At 43.1% G+C, this 12,864-nt stretch overlaps 1 long non-coding RNA gene across 6 annotated transcripts in view; it reads left to right on the top strand.

Annotated features, from left to right (window-relative positions):
- The window catches only part of LOC308060971, a 244,485-nt gene that overhangs the window by 13,398 nt on the left and 218,223 nt on the right, over positions 1–12,864 (top strand). For 2 of the 6 annotated variants that reach the window (XR_013926994.1, XR_013926995.1), the window contains one exon: positions 11,416–11,533. This is a non-coding gene — a long non-coding RNA (uncharacterized lncRNA). Of the gene's footprint in view, positions 1–5,861; positions 11,534–12,864 lie in introns of those variants that run through there. The other 4 variants (XR_013926993.1, XR_013926996.1, XR_013926998.1 and 1 more) reach the window with 3 other exon arrangements.

Raw genomic sequence — 12,864 nt, 5'->3', positions numbered from 1 at the left:
AATCTGATTCTTTACATTAACCTTAAATTTCAAACATATTGAGGAGAAAAGTAAGAGGCTTTTGTACCTGTCATTTGTTTTAGCACTTGACTCTAAAGCAAAATTCGTTACACTCCCCCACTTTTATGTTTTAGATACATTATAAACAATGTTTTAACAGCATTTGGCAGAACACAATGAGCCAGTGAACAGATCTTCATGATAAATATCCACAGGTTCAAACCTGCAAGCAGTGGGCTGAATTATTGTCTACACCTATTGCATATGTTAAGTATGATGTCTTGGAAGTACTTCAGCAAGTTTCTAATTCTTAGTGGACTTATTCTGTAATCATGGGGGAAAAAAGTACACACAAATATACATATACATATATATAAATAAAATCCAGCTGTTGTTCCAGACAAAGATTCCTCATGTAGGTACACAAGTGGTGTCTTACACTCACTCCCTGTGGTCAGTGAGTATGATGAATACATCCTTAGTAGCAAGATGACAGTTACTTCCTCATGCCAGGGGAATACCCAGAACAGCATTAATAGATGTCAGTTGCAGGAAAATTGTCTGACCCATTGAACCTTTATTTTTTGCCGAATAGATAGTAGCTATTTGTTTAAACATTTTTAATGTTGCATATATTTCATGAGGTCTGTATGTTAAAAAGTGGGTTTCCAGTACTGCGCAAAGCATTTGTCTAAGTGACCTTTTCTCAGTTATTAAGAGTTCAGGGAATGCCAAGACCCACCTTAAAACAGGCCAACAGCTGAGCTTCTCATGGGTACCTGCTGACCTCGGCATTCCTAATCTAGCCCTGACTTGGAGCCCTTAGAGCCTGACAGCCTCTGAGAGGAGGTACCTGAGCGTGAACCCTCCCTGCCACACTGTTTCATGCCTTTGGCCTCGGACAGGGCGTTGGACTTGGTCTCTTGTGTTCCATGTGACTGCCTGAGCGACCAGGCTGCTGGCTAATATGGGATAGATCTCTCATCATCTCCTGTGAGGAGTGCTCCACTTAATATCAATAATTAAGTACTTATTTGAGAAGGTATTTGAACTCTGAACTCTGCTGTATTTCCCAACTAATGGGCTAGAGTCAGGGTGTCGTCTCTCTCCCAGCTCTCTTCCCTCCACTTCCATTTCTAGACCAGTACTAGTTAATAATTTATATGAAATGGAACATTTCCAACAGTAAAGATGGAAAGAAACCGACCCCTTGGTACCTATATCACCCCCAAGTTATGCCACTAAAGAGAGATTTGGGAGAAAGTGTTTGGAAGCAAGAACTATCTTTAGACAGACAAGAGTTTGGATCCACAAAAATTTTTGATCGAGTTGAACATAATACTTTATGGGTCTAATCTTTATCTGCTCTTCCCCATATGGTGAAATTTGGGGAAAATGAGAGAGCCTGAACCATAAGAAAACCTGTTAAAAAATATTACCACAAAAATGCAATACTGAGACACATACTGCAACTCTGTTGACTTTACACTGTCTTTGAAAGATATTACTAGATCTGCTTCCTTTCGTTCAATTTAAATGTTATATTCCCCTGGTTATTTTTGTTAACTGTGTTTCCCTAATTTTGCTTTTAAATATTAAAAGGTTAAGGTTTCCTTTTTCTGCTTCCCTCCCCCTACCTTTTCTGGTCTAGCATAAATGCCAGCAGGAGAAAATGCACTCTCAGACTTAACTCATCCACTCGCTTTAAATATTCTGCACTAAATTAAGTACAGAAACAGATACATGGTGCTCTGGAAATATGGCTTTAACCAAGAGAATTGTGATAGCTCAGGAAGCTGTGCACTGACAATCAGCAAGAGCTCTATCCTGATGAGTAACGGGGGAGATTTGTCATTGTCTTCTCCCCCTGAAGTATTTACAGATGAACTCTACATTCAGAACCAATTAGGCATCATATACTTTTGCACACAGGCACATTTTCCTGAAAAATATGGGAAGAACAAATTTTTGAGTTAAAAAAAAGAGAAGTTCAGATCAATCACACTTATTTTCATCTTGCTTTAAATGTGCTGTTTCCTTTTTCTCTTTAAATAGTTTTCTGTGTGGTTGCTGAAATGTCTTTGTAAGAGAAGTTACAATACTCAGACAAGGAAAGTCCCTGGTGGTTTTTAAACACCATTTTTATTGAGATTTCTTAATTAAAAAAAGAAAGACCTAATAAGCACATCAGTCATAGAAAACCCATATCATCGTGACTACCGTTTAAGTTTTATGAAGAGTAACTGAAAGGACATCTATGTCACAGGTTAGTCTACAGAGATGTTTAAGTGGTTTGGGAAGGTACATTCTAAAGAAAGCATTTTTATATGCAGAAGAGTTAGGTCTGAAACTGTTCACCAGACAAGAAGATTAGCCATGCAGATGATTATTTAGGTGTGTGGTTTTGCATGGTTTAATGTGCGCAGTAATCTTGGGAAACGAAGATACACACATAAGCCAGCAAATACATGGATTATCTGCAACAAACATAGGCTTTTCTTCCAAATATTTTCCCCTGGAATGTTAATTTTCTCTAAAAAATCTCCTAATGACAAAAACTGACAGCTCTGAGGACTGACTGTTTGTCTATGCCCAGTACAGGTAGGTACAACACAGATAATGCTATTCGACAATCTCTCTGTATCACCATCTAATTTTCTCAAGAATTTCTGACAGACCCTTGAAAAACACTTTGGAAGAACCAGAAAAGAGATTTTTCCTAGGAAATGCCTTCACAGTGTTGCACCAAAACCTCCACAGTGTTGGCGAGTTGCTCCAGGCGTGAGTGCTGGTAGGAGGTGTGCTGCAGGGCGGGCACGCGCGTTGGAGATCTGGGGTGCGCACCCGTACAAGGTCTCTGGCGTTTGGAGAGCATTGTGGAAGTTTGAATACAGATTGAGGTGGGTAGATGAATTCTGTCAAACCATGTTTCCTTCAGGTGGGACAGAAGGTCGGATTATCTAAACTATGCCAGTTGTCGCTTTGTACTGTGCAAAGCTAGACCAGGTTTGCAGGAGGTAACTATGGATTACTTCTGCAATCAGGAAGCAGAAGGTAAAAATAATTCCAGAAGTGTCTGGACAAGAGTCAGTGTGTCTTGTGGGCTGCTTTGTTCTCGGACCGCAGCCTAGCACAGAAAAGCTAATGACTGGGATAACCTCGAGACCCAACTTTCGGTAAAGGTAATACCATATCTATTAGGTAGCTTTTGATGACTGTGAGGTATTGACGACTTGACTGCATCAATTAGCCAGGCCGGACAGGATCGATTCCTCTCTGTAGCATTCCACCACCTGCCCGAGACCCGGCAGTGGGGTCAAGCAGTTGAAGTCAACTGGATAAATCTATAGGAATGGCTTAAGAAGGAGCGTGTGTAAAGGCTGTCATGATGGCATCCCTCCCATTGCAGCTGCTTTGACGCAAAGGGGTTTCCAGGGTTCCAAACAGCCGTCTTTGTCTTGTTTCCCCTGCTACCAATTGGATACGGGAATAAATTTCAGGTATGGTCAGAAACAACTTCAACTTGAGAATGTTGGAAGATACAGCCTTCACATCTCATCGCAGGAGCCCACATCTAGGATTGTTGGTGACTGCCGCAACGCACGGCTCGTGGGTGCCAGCCACGCTCGGGAAGCTGCGCTAAGCAGTGGCCGCTGGTGGCATTGCCGGCGAACACAGTTCAGAACCATTTTAGCGTGCAAAGCCGAAAATACTATCGGGCAAACCTGTGGTGTTGCCTGCTGACCTGCCTCTTGCTGCGGAGCTGGCAGACGAGTGCTGGCGCGGTGTCACCCTGAGCAGGCGGGAAGCCCAGGCCATGCGGTTGATTTCCAGGGATTTTTAACTGTGCTTTTTCCACATACATGTACAAGCAGCCCAGATTCCTTTCTCCTTCCCTGTGAACTACTTCAGAGACCAAAGGTATTTAAGTGTGTTGCAGGGCTACTAGGGGTTTACTTTAAGCATATTCAGATACTCTGGAAAGGTTTTATCTACCTAGATGGACAGGATACATTTATGATTGTTCTGCTTACTGGACTAGGCTGCTTTCCCCCCCTTAAACTCTTGTTTTTAATTATATTTGAACTAAGCACTCAGAGGCCTTAAGGCATGAATCCCTTCTTTACTAGCCATCATAATTAGTCCTGATTGTTCCTTTTTGTGTCTGTTATGTGAGGGAAGCACAGACGCTCAGAACATGTACTGCTATGCCTGATTATGCAGTGTCTTTCCAACACCAGGGAAAAAGCATGGATTCCTCATAGGTTGGCTGATCCAAATATACAGTGTTGTGCCACCAGAAGAAGTACTCTTATTTATTATTAAAAGGCAGCAATGAGGCTGTCTAGGTATTAATTTCATATTCCCCATAATTACCGAGTGCTCACCTCAGCTCGCAAGCAAGGTGGTGAGTCACCTTCCAAACCTTCCTCTTCCTGCCGCTCGACCCCGCGCTGCGTCGCCCTTGGTTCAGCAAGAGAAAATCCACCAGGCAGAGCCGACTTTCAGCAGGGATGGCTTAGGCTTCATTTACAATGAGGCTGTGAAATGAAATCATAGCATTTTGTTTTCTCGAGTTCCCCTCAGTCCATTCACAGTGGCCTCCTCCGGTGTGCAAACTAAGTCTGGCTCTTGTGGTTCAGTCGCTTTTCAGCGTGGCTGTAGTTAGCAGTCGGTGGAACACCCAGCACTGTCACTTTGTTTCATAGCTTTGCCATCAGCAAATGACAATTATAAACCAGTTTCTTTAGCTTGTTCCCCAGGTGCCTGCCTGAGACTGGAAACCCGGTGTTTGAATCAGTAATATTTCCTTTTCTAAATTAGCATCCCTAAAAAAAATATAAATAAACAACAAAACCACCACCACAAAACACATAATTTCTGAGCCTGGCTGTCCCAGCTTGCACGCTGCGGTAAAGGACAGCGCTCCATTAGGACTCAGGCAATTCAATAGATCGAGCTAAGCAAGCACCGTACGGCAGCAACAGGAGGTGTGTGTCACTTCATGTGCATTACACAGAGCCTTCATGACAAATCAATCTTCTAAAGCATTTCTAGAAACTGAAAAAAATGTAGTTAATAGGCTTTTGAAGGGCAAATGGAACAAGTATCATCATCTCATGTGGCCCCTAAGCCACAGATTTCACCTACGTTTCGTTGGACCCTACCGCTAAAGCTGAACTTCACTGTTTGCTCGGACTGCTGGGACTCTGTAGTGCCCAGAGATCTCCAAGCACCAGCAGAGGAGCAGGTTGCGCTCCACAGCTACCACTGCCAGCTGTCCCCACCTCAGCATTAAAGCACAGTTCCACACCTAAACTTCTCCTGGCCATGGGTGGCCTTGGACCGGGGCGGTGATTCCAGCTGTGTAAATGCTAACCAGATGCTAATGTAGCTTCTAAAGGCAGGGACCCCTTCTTCATGCAGTGTCAGTGTTGGTGCATCACCAGCCAAGCTGGTGCAGTTTAGATTAATCTCTCCTCCTCCTCTCTGCTTCACTGGTTTGTTACTGATTCATATCTGAGTAACATCGTTGGCAATATGAGGACCCTGTGTCTGCTTCAGTGCAAAAGAAAAAAGCCACCAAGGCTGAACAAGATCCTACCATTAATACTTTCCAGACAGTGCTTTCCAGCGCTGAAATATACACGACTCATCTGCTAGGCCAGCAAAGTTACCTGAACAGGCTGGATTAAAAGAACAAAATAAGAACATAAGCAAAGCAGCATCAGTGGTAGGGGAGTTGTTAAATTATGATTGCTGAATTAATGAAAGCATTAATTCCCTGAACTTATGAAAGGAGGGACATACAACAGACTGACCGTCTCTTCCACTCTACATAATCTCTTCTGCACAAGTGACTCTTCCTCTCACTGTCTGGGGTATCTGTGGGCGTTGGGAAGGGGAGATGTTCAGCCTGCTCTTCTTTTAAGCCCTAGCAGAGGTAGATATAAGATGCTGTAAGGAAAAAAAAATAATAATGCAAAGCCCACAGTACATTAAGCACTGCAACAATACTAGGAAATTAAAGATGCCTCCTCAGAGTGTTAACATCTCCTATTTTCTCCCTGCAGCTTCCACACAAAGCCCTGGCAGGCACTGTGCTGCTCTCGGAGCTCCTCCTGCTGCCTTTTTCCTGGGGAGCCCTGTCCTCCTCTGACACAGGGCAACACCAGGGCTTCTCTCCCGGGCCTGGCTGCACAGACTGCCCTGCTGCCTCGCGCCTCTTTATTCTCTCATCTTCAGCAGATAAATTGCCCGCCTCACTTCTTCTTTTTGGGTTTTTTCCAATATTCTTGGTTTTGCTGTTCCAGACAGTACTTCATACTGTGAAATCTCGGCGTGGATGAGGATAGCAGTTCTTTATGATGTCTTTCTGAGTGTCCTTGCACTGAAAAAGTGAATCTCATTTGTGTGTGTTGGTGTAAGAAACATGAATGCAATTTCCTGGAGTTTTGCATGAGACATGTGGGAGCAACAACATACTTTTCATACCCTGCCAACTTGATTTCATAAGGTCTTGGAGAATGTTGACCCTAGGGACGGTTGATAGCCAACTAGTTATTTTGTATGGCTACTATTCGTTATGTGACCTTTACACGAGCAGGTCTGGCTGTACGTTGGGATATGCATGTGCCTGTCCCTCTACCCGTGGCCTCACATGTTAGATCAATCAGGCAAGCTCACTATACCACATCCTGGCTTTGGAGACAGCCACTTTTGTAGCAGTTGTCCAGCAGAGTAAAAGGGCCAATTCTTAAATTAATTACTGCTTGTTTAGAGGGCCTAATAAGTTTAACCAGGGCTCTTCCCCTTCCCGCAGTATCAGAAAACAAAAATTACTGGGTGCTAGGCAGCAAATGCTGCTGTTGGCATATTTATAAGCAATGCCAAAGTTAGATGGAAAGTAATAGGTTCTGTTTAACGTGTGTCCCCTCCTCCTGTCCCCAAATATTCAATGCTTTACCATTAACAGAGTATACATTCTTACAACATCCTTGTTAGGCATGTGGGTGGACAAACATTGTTATCCTTACATCACAGAATGAATGAAGTGAGGCAGACTGGTCTCTAAGGTTATGTCTATACCAATCACCCTATTAGTGTAGATAGAATAACTAGTATACAATAACTCTAAATTAATAGCAAATAATAATAAATTTGGCCATTGCCCATTTCCTGACACCAGAATGACTGGCACAACATATTTTGTGTCTGTACAGGCAGGGAAATGCTTCAGCCAAAATGGGGTGGCTGCTTTCAGGCTGCCTGCAGGGAATGATCCCTTGCCTGTATTCGCACCCAAAAGGATGCCTAGGAATTGTCTAGGAGAATGTTCGTTGGCCTGGGTCAAAATGCGCCATGAATAATTTCACAGGATGCCTTGGCCCATAGCTCATGAGTGCAGACGTAACCGAAGGATTTTACCTAATGGCATGCAACAGCTATATTGCTGTACTTAATTTTGGCATCATCTTCTGCCTTTGTGAAAACTGACTTTTGCTTCTTCTGCCTCTGTTGCTCTCCTCCTCTTCCAGCTGTCTCGGGTGTATTGCCACTGGGGGACAGGTCTCCAGAGCAAACAAGCATGTTTCTTCCTACCGACTCACTTCTAAGGAGACAAAGAGCCTTGGCAACAATTTGGCATTTTGCAGATTTTTCTGCAAATGTCTAAGTTAGGATTAACTGGAGTTCCTGTTTAAGGACTAGATTCTGTCACCTATACTGTCTTGAAGTGACACCCGTGTGTAATGCTCTGTTGAAAGCAATAAGGCAAGACACTGCTCATCATTAGAAAGGAAAGATTTTGACCATGAAGTGTTATGTTACACAGGAAAATAAAAAGACAGGCAAAATTCGATACAAAGCAAAAGTGACACACCATACATCTGCCACCATCTCTGCAAAAGGCTCAATTTTGAGCAACTGGAAACGGGTGCAGCTCTGCCAACTGGTGCAGCCCTGTATCGAATGTGTAGGAATCCTACAACATGGTTATTATAAGGGAGCTTAATATCCTTCGTTACAGAAAGTATGTGTAATATGGGCCAAATTAATCTCTGGCTCAGTTCTACCCAATGCATTAAAATCCCTTGGTTTATTAATTAGTCCCAGAGCTAAATATTTTTCCACCATTCTGTCTACCACTGTTGAAGCAGCAAGATTTTCATTAATTTTCATGCAACACAGCAAATTGCTTCCTAGAATCTAAATCCCCATTTATCTTGTAAAAGTTAGGGGCCTTTGATGAATATGGGAGTTGAGCCAACACTAGTGGGACATTATATTCCAAAAAAGCTGCCTGTAACATAAGATGCACATTTCTATACACAACCCATCTACTGCTGTGGGCAACATATGAGTCTGTTAGAGTGGACTTAATATTTTATTTTCTGAGTGTCTCTTCTAACTGGCTGGAACAATAGCAGCAACCTGCTATCGAGACCCAAATGCAATCTCTGTGCATCCGTCCTGCAGACGGGGAAGATGAAACAGAACATTCACTGGCTGTGCATGGTGGGAGGCAGAATCCCTTTGGTGGTGGTGTGTGAGGGAAGGGGAAGAGACTGTAGGTGCACACAAACAGCCAGAGCAAACTCATCGCAGCTGCAGAAAAATGAAATGCCACTCGTCTTGTCTCCAGAATGTCTAACATCACTTCAGGGCACTTACCAGATGTCACTCACACGTGCTGCAGTTCAGAAGGTGGCTGTACATTTTAATTCCCATCCCACAATCTGTGATCCACCTAAAAATAAAATAAAATAAAAATCCTTCTAAATGGAACTTGCTATGCTTTTTCACAGTCTTGTCACCTCAAGATTAGCCTCCTGTAATATGCTTTGCTTTAGGCTATCACTTGAGATCATTCAGAGTCTGAAGCAAGTCAGGAATGCAGCAGTCACATATTAATCAGATCTTAAGTTGGCAGCACGTAACCCCAGTGCTCTGCGAGCAGCATCGGCTGCCAGCGGGATGCCAGGTATTGGTGCTGATCTTTAAATCTCTGGGCGCAGGCTGTGTCCCCAGACCCGCTACCAGGCGGCCACCAGTGGGGCATGTGGGTGCGAGCCCCGCTGATGGCCACGATGGCCAGCGGGGACGGCTGGCCGAAGCTGTTGGGCTCAGCGCTTCGCTGCACGAACCTGCCAGGTGTGCTGCTGGAGCTCCTAGATTTTTCTGAAGAATTTGGAGAAAGGTGATCTCAGAGATGAACTGCCTTTTCTCTTTTCTGAGCTGATTCCAAAGCTTAGTATAGGCATACCCGGTTTCACCGCACTTTATAAATAAACCCGCAATATCTGAGATAGATTAAAATACGCTTGCAGTTAGCACCTGAGATGCAGGCTCACTGTACTTGCAGGCTTGACATACCCGTCTAAACGGAACCTCTGTTTTACCTTACAAAGTACTAAAGAGCAAATCTAATTACTGTGCTTCAATGAGAAATTCTGTATCAAGTCAACGGGACACAAGAGACAAGCGCAGAGTGCCTGTTCCAAACCTGGCCTGTGGAAAAACAGGACCTAAGCTAGTTAACGTAAAGTCCAGCTATAATGCGGTGTTTTCTTTTGAGTGCTAGAAATGGCTGAACGTTCAAGCATCTGTAAGTTGGCAGTAAATGAATTGTGTAAATGACCCCGGCTATAATACTGGGTTTTACCATCCACAGTGCTAATAGAAAACACACTGATGCATATTACTGAACGAGGGTCCTGAATATGAAGCAGCGACAGAGTTAAGAACAGTTCTTAGGCCACTGCACAAGGCAGGAATGGATAGCGATAACGGAGATTTCTGTCCCCTGAAAGGGGCTTCTCTGCAGTGACAGGTGACGTGCAGCAGCAGTTGCATGCTGAAGCATGCATGGCAACCTAGTTATGGTGTGCAGCTGTAACAAAATCTCATTTGTAATGAAGCAGGATTGAAGTGTGAAATTATTTCACAAGATCTTTGGATGGTTTGGAGGAGATGGTTCCCATCATCTCAGGCTGTATGTTGAGAAAGCTCAGGAACAATGCAGCCCTTGTTCTGCCCTGAGTGACTGTCGTGTCTATAAGAAAATAATGATGTATTCTCTCTAAAGGGGAACCACCGGTGTTCCTTGCAGCACTCTGAGGCTTTGTGAAGATGCTATAATTTGATAATTTTTGTGCTTACGTGTTCATAGCAGCATACACGGCTATGTTAAAGACACACTTTAAAACACTAGAATGTGTTAATGATTTTTAAAATTCCTGCTTAGCAAATAGTTACGCAATCACATATGAGCATGCATTTGTGAAGATATATATTTCTAGAGAGAGTGGGCAACTATGATATTTGAAAATAAATCCATACACAGGTAGTTTTGCCAGTGACTACCTGTTCTATTAGAAGTTGTGTCATTCAAAAGAAGTTGATGGCAGTGATACTGGTGCCCAGCAGAGCTCCTTCTAGTTTACTATATTGATCTACTTAATATTTTTCCACATTATACATACCCAGCCTGAAAGACTGCTTGGCTGGTGAATAGTCTCTCCATTACAGAAAATAATAAGCAAGTATCACTGACTGTATCCCCTGGTCCTTAGTGTTTGTCCGAATGGCTCTCACAGTTATCTCTCTGTCAGAAGTAAAAGATCCATTATCAGCTTTTACTCTTTTGTCTGGTTGCCCTGTGGGATTATTCGGATAGGTAAAAAGTGCAAAACCAAATAAAAAATCTAGCTTATTGTGATGCAGAACAAGAGAATAAAGAAGTGAAAAAATGCAAAAAATTAGGGTCTGTGTGACCTCTCCTCCTCCTAACACCACTGGGAACTGAGAGCACTCTGCACCTTGCAGGATGAGGTCCTGTGACAGAGCTTGCCTCTGCAATAATTTGTGTGAAAGCTGCCCACCCACACATCTCAAATCTGATCAAGTGCGAAATGCATCTTTCAAACAGAACAGTGTTTTACTGCAAACAGAAAAAGGTTCTTTCTTTGCAGATCGAATCACTGCTCAACTATGGGCAAAATTGTGAAATTTCTCAGTTTTAGACTGCAGCCTAATTTTTTACAGAGATGTTTCCGCTATTTTTGTAGCTATGGAAACAGCCTTTTGTTTCTTTAGAAATAGGCCAAGAATTAGGGGCCAGGCCACAAAATATTTTGTTTTATTACAAAACCACCAAAACGTGATTTCTCACCAGTTTAACTGGCAGTGAGAATATTCCACACAGCAGTACCATGTACCGTGCTCTCCTGGGGAAGCTCAGCAACAGTAACTTTGGCTGAGAGTTAGGTCTATTTTTGGAAGCTTCAAAAGTATCTAGGGAAAGTACTTTTCACTTTTATTCATATAAACAGTATCTCTATTTATTAAAAAAGTGAGAAATGGCTTCTCTTCAACTTCAAATGGCTTTGACAATAAAATTCTGCTTATATCAAGGTCTTGGGAGACACATGAAGCCTTCTGACAAATGGGGTGTTGGGATGATTAAGAGATGACTTGAAGACTCAGGAAGAGATGCTGCAGCCTCCTGCCCCTGGAGCACGGTGAAATAAAGGTGAGTTCACTCAGATCCTAGCTCTGTGTCGCCTACCTGTTTAATCTCTCATGTGCCTGCCTAGGGATGGACTACGGTGAACTTGTATAGCCTTTTCCATCTTAAATTACTAAAAGGCTAAGTAAACCTGCTGTGAGAAGAAGGAAGAACCTATGTAAATGTTTAGGTTCCTAAGTACAGGTTTAAATCTTATTGAAGTCCATAGAATTTAAAGTACGTGCTTAAATGTTTTGCTGAATAGGGATATGTTGCTGAATCGTGGCCAAGACTTCTGAAGCTGACATACTGTTCCTCATGAAATTACTGATGTGCTCAGTATCAACCCTGCACTTAAATGCATTGTTAAAGGGGAACAGGCTTTTGCAGGGCTTCTGTTTGTTCTCTACGAGAGCATCTGGCTGATCAGGGATTCAGAATAAAGTTGATGAGTAAAACTGATAGAAAATAAAAAGCCTAACCAGAGCAGGAAATTGTGGGATGAGCCAGGGCAAGAATTTTCTAGACAACTAAGCTGCTATTGACAACTTACAGTTGTTCAGTACACTCTGCTGTGCTGTTTCCTCTCGTTTGGAAATTTGTTTTCCAGCAAACAAAAAAGAGATCAGGAATTTTATTGGAAATGTATCATCTTCATTGTTATAAATCAGGGGCCCTCAAACTACAGCCTGTGGGCTGGATACAGCCCCCCAGGGCCCTCAATCCGGCCCCCGGTATTTACAGAACCCCCCTGCCTCCCCACCAGGGGTTGGGGGGGGGAAACCAAGCAGCCACAGATGACTGCCTGCCACTTCATCCGCATGCCAGCCCCCTGTTTAAAAGGTTTGAGGACCCCTGTTATACATTGTCTGATTTCCTTCCATTTGTGTCCATCACCTGAGGATATGCCCAAATGTTTACATCGGCAGCAGGCTAAAACTCATGGTGTGAACAGGAAACAAAGGAGTTTAACACTGTCTGTCACTGCATAATAATTTCCAGTACCCTTTTCTAACTTTCTTTTTCTGTCTTCCACCACTTTGCAACAAACCCTCCGGTCCAGCCATGTGTCAAACCTGCAATGTACCCTGATGCTCCTGCAGCAAACTGCGAGTCAGCGTATCTGTTTGCAGTTAAGCATATATATGCTGACAGGATTTGCTGGTTGTGTCTGGAGTGATCAGCAGTGATGAGATTAAACCAAAATTTTTGATCAAAACATCGATGAGACTTTAGACATCAAAGATAGTCTTAAACAACTGCCTCTGAACGTCAAAGAAGATCAGGTTTAGGTTCAAACATTGCACCCTATAGCTGTTCAAATGAAAATCCACAGTGAGGTTTGTGCCTGTCGT

The sequence above is a fragment of the Falco punctatus genome (genome assembly GCF_963210335.1).
Source record: "Falco punctatus genome assembly, chromosome: 3".
Taxonomy (NCBI): Eukaryota; Metazoa; Chordata; class Aves; order Falconiformes; family Falconidae; genus Falco; species Falco punctatus.
Note: the sequence above shows the minus strand (reverse complement) of the source record. Positions and strands in the feature narration are given on the sequence as shown.